Genomic DNA, 7,186 nt, shown 5'->3' on the forward strand with positions numbered 1-7,186 from the left:
GTTGTAATCTCTTGACAAGTAGTGTTCAGCATGTTGTTTATAAAGATGGAAAAATATAATTTATAAATTATCACATTTACAGTAATTTTAATAGGAAAGTGGTTTTGAAATTCTTTGGCAGCTACTTGACACAGTTGACCTATGCAGCTGAAATATTAAATAAAGCATCATGGGTGTATGTATGTGGGTTAATGTAGCAGATAAAAAGGAGTACTCTAGTAGTAGATAAATAAATGTCCTTGCATATTACACTGTGACCGATTATATTATGGCTGATTCACACAGTTTAGTTATACACATAGTCGAAAGTGAAATTCAGTTTGTTTAACTTTGGTACAAATAGATCTACATACTATATATAATGTATTTTTTATGTAAGAAAATGTTTCCCCCCAATTTCTATATACGTACATATATACCTGCAGAATATTGCTTAACACTGAGGAGTGGTATTGCTTTTGATTAGCTCATGTAACGGCAGGGCCCATGGAGGCTTTTATGTTCACACCATACTTCTTTCTTACTAACTTCTACGGGCTTTCACATGTGCCTCGTAAGTTCTAGTTTCTAGTTATTCATTTTGAATGCTCTTTTGTACCTGTAATGGCTTCACTGATCTCACTGGAAACACCTAAAGAAAAAGTTGCTATATGAAAGGTAAGTCAGAATTCTGGTCCAAATACCATTTCAGTCCAAGGGCTGAGGATGACTGATGTAGCAGTAAGTCTCTTTCCCATAACACATACTGACCCAGGGCTTGGGTTTTACAGTAATGACAACAAACTCTGTGGCAAATAAAAATCTGAAAGCTGTTAGATGTTTTATAGCAATCACATTTTCCTAGCAGTGGGGTGGTGCTGACAGCTGTTCATAGAGCAAAACATCTTTGCATTCAGATTCTAAATGAGCCATTTGAATGAGCATTTATAATCAACATGGATTTATCTTCAATATTCTTGATTATTTCATCCCTGAATGCTCTTTTCTGGCCTCCCCTGATCTTGATGGCTGTTGACAGTAGCTGGAGCTCGGGCTGCCAAGAATGGAGAGCAAAATTCTGATGATTATTTAATAATGATACTGGATTTGGGCTTGAGAAACTCAGCAGGAAAACGTTTCAAAGAAACATTTATGCAGAACATCTCCATAACTGCCGATATCCTCAGATATTGACTATCTAGCAGACAGCTGATGTACTTTCTCAGCTAGAAGCTGTGAGTGTTCACAGTTCACATCTAGTCGCTGTTGTGCCAGGTATGGTGGAAATGCAAAGGGTTATATAGTGCCTGCCCTGAAGAAGTTACTAGCTGCAATTCCTTAAGCAGTAAGATGCTACAAACACATACCGAAATAGCAGCATTCATGTGCAAATGTTGAAGACACTCTGGAAACAAAACACAGCTCCAAAGAGTGTCAGGGAAGGCTCCTCTGGGCAAATGGTTAGGGAGAAGCAGAGAGGGTTGCCCACTCTGCCTTCATCTATCCCCAGTCACAGAAGATGTAGTAGCGATTAATGGTTATAGTATTTATCCAGTCCCAGAGTACAGCAGCGCACTGAAGTGAGTCTCCTGTGCCAGCACGGGATTATTCCTGTCTCTGAAATGCTGAAACTGGGCAAGTGTGCGTTAATTAAGGAGAAAAACGGTGTTAGGGTGTCATCCCGCTACATCCCGGCAAAGGCGGCGTTGCGCACGGCAGATCCGCAGCAGCCATCCCACACCAGAAAGGAAAGGTGACAGACACGGGATGGGTCACTGGGAGAAACGAGGCTGACGGAAGGACCCTCCCTCCGGGACCGGCAGTGTCTCGTCCCGCCCCGCCCCCCAGGGCCCCCCGGTCGGGGCTGCGGCGCTGCGCCCCGCGCTGCCACAGGGGGGCGCCGCTGGGCCCCGCGGGCGGGAGGTGCCCGTGTCCCCGCGGGCGGTGGCCGTGTCCCCGCGGGCGGTGGCGGTGGCGCCGCGGGCGGTGGCCGTGTCCCCGCGGGCGGGAGGTGCCCGTGTCCCCGCGGGCGGTGGCCGTGTCCCCGCGGGAGGTGCCCGTGTCCCCGCGGGCGGTGGCCGTGTCTCCGCGGGCGGGAGGTGGCCGTGGCCCCACAGGCAGTGGCTGTGGCCCTGTGGACGGAGGCTTGGTGGCTCTCAGAGAGAGCTGCAAGGCAATCAACTGTAATGGCTACTAGGAACTACCGCAGCTGGGAAGACACCCCAGGGGTTGCAGCTGAGGGTCAGGTAGAAAACATGTTGCAAATGGAGCAGATCATAAAAACAGTTCTCATCTCCTTCAAAGAGCAAAACCCTGGGATCTTTTTGCTGTAAAGAAATGCAAAAATAGGGAAAATGAGGAAGCGGAAGCGGGTGCCATAGGAGGAACAACGATGCAGCGAAGTATTACCCATAGTCATTCGTACTCATTCGTGTTACATTTCAAGATTTGCCTTCGGCTGAAGCGAGGCGTGTTGGTAAAACAAAAGCCTTCCTATATTGCCGACATCGCCTTGCTTCCTCTTTTGATTGAGGAAACAACTGAGCAGTTGTCTGAAGAAGGCGTGTTTTTCTGCGTGGCCACCGATGCCTCAAACAGAAATACCAGTGATGGCGCTTTTCACACAGGGCAATACTTCATCTCCTACAGGATTTCTCTCCAAGACAGCAGTGAAACTAGTTAGGAATATTTGAAAATGTAGAATTGTGCACTATAATAAAATGCTTTGGAGTTTAAGAATGCATCATTTGCATCAGAGACTATTAAGAAAAACAACTTTGCAAATTAACGGAAAATCAGAAAATCACTATTGGCTTCCAGTTAAGTGCTGGGCTCACGTGTAATTTCAGTTTGTGGAACAACATGTTTCCATTAGCTCTCCTTGCCAGCCAAACAAATTTAAGAATTAAAAATATCTCCATTGTTCTTCAGACTGGATAGCCCCAGAATATTGACATTTTTGTATAGCCCAATTCCTTTTTTCAGTTATTAGAAGTTGCTTTTGTACATTAGAGATTTCCTTGTTGTAACTTCTCCATTTTTTTCAGGATGATGAAGGATATTATAGAGACACTCTCAGTGACTGAAAATTCATTTTGTTTCTGTCATAATGTGCTAAATGGCTTTGATAGTGTATCTTAGACTGAATCACATGATAGATTAAGTGACAGATGTCACAAGAGAGACTTCTACTTTAACTCTTATCTAAAACCATACAATAACAAAGCAGAAAAATGGAAACAGACTTCTTTGAACAATATGCATTAACCTTCAGCTACCTCATATCACATTCAAATGCTGACATGCAAAGAAAAAAACTACTTGGAAAAACTTAATACCTCAAAGGGCTGGATTTTTATAAAAGGTGAGATGTCTGTGTGTTTGGGTAGGTACTGGAGGATCACTGTTGAGATGTTGCGTTGTGACACCCCCGTCCACCATGCCCAGCTTCATTCCTTAGAAATACAACCAGTATCCATAGGAAAATAAGGAGCGGGAGTTGCTGTTTTCTGGCAGCTCATTTAGGTGTAAGCCCACATGGGGAACATTTCAGATCCAGGCTTATGTACCTCAGTTCATCTTACACAGCAGCAGTCGTCAGGCACATAACTTAGAAGCACGGTCACTGAAGACTTCCATAGTCAATGGCAATTCCGTCCACTGTGAACCCTTCTCTGCAGGGGCCTTTTGGTCTCCACATGGTCCAAAACTGAGCCTCAAGTTAATTGGGCCCTAATTTGTCTCTGGGCCCTTCTTAGGGCACTGAATTTACAGCTAACTTGCTTGAAATTGGTTTGTCTTCCCTTCCAGTTTGTGAAAATCAGTAACGGTCTTGATGGTAAGAGGGTGCTGAAGCATGTGAATGTACTTAATTTATGTTGGTCTTTTGACTGTGGAACATATATTCGTCAGAGGAGCCATGTGGCTACAGTGATGGCAACTGGTATTTAAAACCCAGTACCAGTAAATCACAGTGGATTAAACAAATCTGATGTATTACTGCAGCTCAGGAGTGACATTTGACCGTTGTACTATTGTTCTGACACTGAAGTTAGTAATGCAGTTTTGCGCCTTAAAGCAGTCCTGTTCTCCTAAGCAGATCATAACAATTAATTCCTGTTTGGCAAAGAATCAATAAAACCAAGAGAACTTTTAGAAAATTATTTTATAAAATAAATCTGTACAACCAAAGTGTAAGTGCTGACACAGGTGTGGTCAGCAAAACCAGCTTTTAGCAATGTTATATGAGGTCCATGGAGGAGCTAGCTGGCCTCTCACAGTTGTCCACAGTCTCACAGTTGTTTACACACAGGAAAACATGACTGTGGCTGTGCCTGATGTAGACTGGCATAATCTACATAATTTGTGACACCTTTTAAAAAAACAAAAGCCAGACCTAGAAATGGAAATCGGCACCTTCTTGTTAGGTATCAGAGAAGCTCCTTGGAGTGCCTGACCTTAAGAACAGACTTTCAAGATCCACATTCGGACCTGCCTGGAGGATCTCCAATAGGTGGGGTGAGAAAAGCCTCTCCGGTTCCTGAGGCTGCTGGGTTGTGCAGCCAGATCCCTATGTCAGCAGCACAGCCTGAGGGCACAGGATTCTGCAGCTCAGGTAACGTAGCCAGTACTGAGTCAGGGCCCTTTCTCCCTTCCCCTGTTGTATTCTGTATTACATTAGCATTGATAAGTTGCCAGACTAAACAGAAAGGTGCCCAGCAAGTATAAGTATCTGCATGGTTAAGGGCCTCTGAAGAGCTGTTTTTCTTAATTGCTATTTGGAATTTGAGGTACCTGAACTCTGCCTAGCCCCAGGATCCCAAAAAATGTCCTTCATAATATTCTACGGCCTGGAACTATAGTCTCAAAATGCCACACATTGGAAATACCTCAGATAGACACCATACCACCATGCTGCAAGGTCATCCACCAGATCATATATTTGAAGTCAAAGTGATATGTTGCTGGTTTTAACTGTGAGATGCCATGGGCATCTATCATGTCACTCCATAACAGCAGATGCATTCTATGCCTTACACTTCTGCAATGCGCCTGTCACAAAGATCTTCAAACACCTGCTGGGGATTCTGCGTATAAATTGTGCTTTGTTCTTTTATAACAAGTGTGCATACATTATTTGAAGAAAACGAATACTTACTACTTGATCCTTCACACAGAAAAGACTGGCACTGTAAGTGTATAATATTTTTGTACTCGTACTGGGTGCTGTTTCTCATTTACCAAGTTTTCACAGTATGGACTGAAGGGAAACTTCTCCTTTAAATAGCTTAAAATGAGAGGAATCAAGGTTGTATGTGTTATAGGCCTAAACACATTTTGACTAATTGAATCAGGCTATTTTAGGTATCATTCAAAATTCACATGTATACTTTTAGAGTTTTTAAGAAAGATTGATCAGCATTTTCAAGTAAAGAATGTTTCATCTAGCATATTGGAACTTTAGCTGTGGAGTAAGAATGCTGCTAGGAGGTGCTAAGAGATTTGGAGGGCCATGAAATGGTGTAAGTTTTAATAGGCTACAGTGAAACCAGAACCTGCTCAATGTAAAATACATATAACATTATAACTGTGAAACCAATTCTGCATGAGCCTTGCTTGATCTTCGCCTCAGTGAGACATCCTTCAGATGTATTCTGTTTAGCACATCAGCTCAGAGTTTTGCCAGCAGTTCACATTCTGTGCTTGCAACACCATCAACTGAAATAATTTCCCAGGGAGCACTCTGAATCCCATCTCCCCTCTCCAGAACTGTTGCTTCTAACACTGATGCTTGACTGACTTGCAGTAAAAGAATATGAGCAGCTGTGAAGACTCCCTTTCCCTGAAAGGTGAGATGGGAAAACCCCAGTCACCCCCACCACACACTGAATTCCTCCAAAATGGGAAGCACTGATGAATACCCCCACACACGTACCTCCACTTGATCATTTGATGGTAATTTGTAAATACCTGCATGCCTTTCACTGTAGGCAGACACTAGCAAATGCCATTTCAGAAGAATCTGGGCCACCAACACTTGCTGGTCCTTCAGGTAGGAGTTAGTCAAACAGGGCAGGACTATGACTTCAACAGGACAATTAGAGAGTAAATTCATCCCCATGTGCACACAACCTGCCCATCCATCCCTAAAGGTTTTAGGCAGAATATGAGTTGGTTCTGGGATTCCAGTTGCAGGATAGGAATAAACTTTTTATGTTACTGAATAGCATGTAACACATGGCATACTAAAGGTGTTCAAGTGCCTTCTGAGGGTAGGTATCTAGTCAGCTTATGCTAATGAGGGTTTGTAACCACAGGAAGAGATGACTCCTTAATTTTTCTGTAATTTCTTATTTCTTTAAAACAAGCATAGAAAATCACATGCAAAGAATGACATATAGTGCAAGACTAGGACTGCACAGTTGACCACTTAGAAGGCAGGACATGCACAAGGCAGGATACAAAACTGGCCTGATCATGCATCAAGTTTATGATACAAGCTTCATCACTGCAATCTCAAGTTTTTTAGCTGCAAATGTATCTAAACTTCACCTCCCAGATAATACAACGTAACAAGGGGAATAGTAGATCATCTACCAAAAGGTAAAACGTTAAGCAACAGTTGTGTGGCTTTTTGAAAGATGTACAATACGGTTCAAAAAGCTTTGGACCTCAAGTCAAGAATAATTAGAAACATTCATGGCATGCACGATGACGAAAGCCAGACTAGATTATCATATTCATCTCTTTTGACTATAAAATATGTGAATCTGCCAGAAATGAAATAGTCCCCATAAAACCATAATGTTCTCCAAAAGGTTTTGCCTGTAACATAAAATACCTTTAGTCTTTCTTCTCAACAAATGCATTCATAACTATATGAGAAAGAAAAAAAAGTTCTGCTCCCATTTTGAGCTATAAAGCGTTGCAAATAAACAAAAATGATATGTAAATTCATAGAGTGATTTCCTTAAAGTGGATGAAGCAAGCCAATCATTTTAAGTAAAGCAGTTTTAATAATATTATTTCAGGCTACTTGTATTACACAGAATACTGTCCTGTCTGTGATACAGACATATGCTAACGTGTACTTATTGGCACCAGTTTAAATAGGAGTAAGTCAGGAATAAGGCTACTGCGGTATGCCACCTCTGAAAGTCCTTCTCTGAGATGGCTGTAGTGGCAGTTTTTCCAATTATAGTTCTGT

The sequence above is a fragment of the Gavia stellata genome, chromosome 4 (assembly GCF_030936135.1).
Source record: "Gavia stellata isolate bGavSte3 chromosome 4, bGavSte3.hap2, whole genome shotgun sequence".
Classification (NCBI taxonomy): Eukaryota; Metazoa; Chordata; class Aves; order Gaviiformes; family Gaviidae; genus Gavia; species Gavia stellata.